The following is an 829-nucleotide window of genomic DNA, read 5'->3' as shown; positions in this document are numbered from 1 at the left end:
AGAGCAGTTGCAAAGAGCCTGAGGAAGAAACAGGTAAGGTATGGGTGGAAGATGGTGGGAGAGCAGTAGGAATGGAGATCAGGGTCATGGGGAAGGAAAGGAGAGGAGAAGGGGGTGGCCTTACAGCCTACAGTAATTACTTTGGACTTTACTCTGACGGACATGTCAGTGAAGGGTTTAAGCAGGAAGGACGTGATCAGCCTTACATTTTTTAAAACTCATTTTGGCTGCTCTACCGGGCGGAGGTGGAGGTAGCAGTTAAGGAGCATTTGCAGTAAGTTAAACAAGAGATTATGGCCACTCAGACCAAGGTGGTGGTGATGCTGATGAAGGTGCCAATGACAGGCTGTTTTTCAAAGGCAGCATCATTAGCAGCTGGACTACTTCAACTGAGATACTCAGCCTCTTTCCTGGCCCAGTTCCATCACCAATAACATGAAGATAACAAGAGCAAGCACTTGAAATCACTGTGGGGGTTAAATGAGGTAACTGATAGGAAGGCTCTACCTTTTGTTGGTTTCCTTTTCTTCTTGGGACAAAGTCTATACCTTATGCAAAACTTCATTGTATATATATTCAGAGATATGAGATATAACACACTATCCCCAAAGTAGCAGGAACAGTTTTGAGCCTAGAACAAAATAATTTACATTCATCTATCTCATTCTTCAAATAAAACAACTGATTGCTATAAATATGTCTACTGACTTGTATCATCCACAATAGGGCCTCAGTGCATATAAGAGCATAAAATAATGAGCCTAGTGAGGGAGAAGGAGTCATTAGAGAGCTTAATTTATAGAATAAAAACTGGAAACATTTGTGAAAA

This window comes from Castor canadensis, chromosome 11 (genome assembly GCF_047511655.1).
Source record: "Castor canadensis chromosome 11, mCasCan1.hap1v2, whole genome shotgun sequence".
In the NCBI taxonomy this organism is placed as follows: Eukaryota; Metazoa; Chordata; class Mammalia; order Rodentia; family Castoridae; genus Castor; species Castor canadensis.
The sequence above is the reverse complement of the archived record's forward strand: the minus strand, read 5'-3'. Positions refer to the sequence as shown.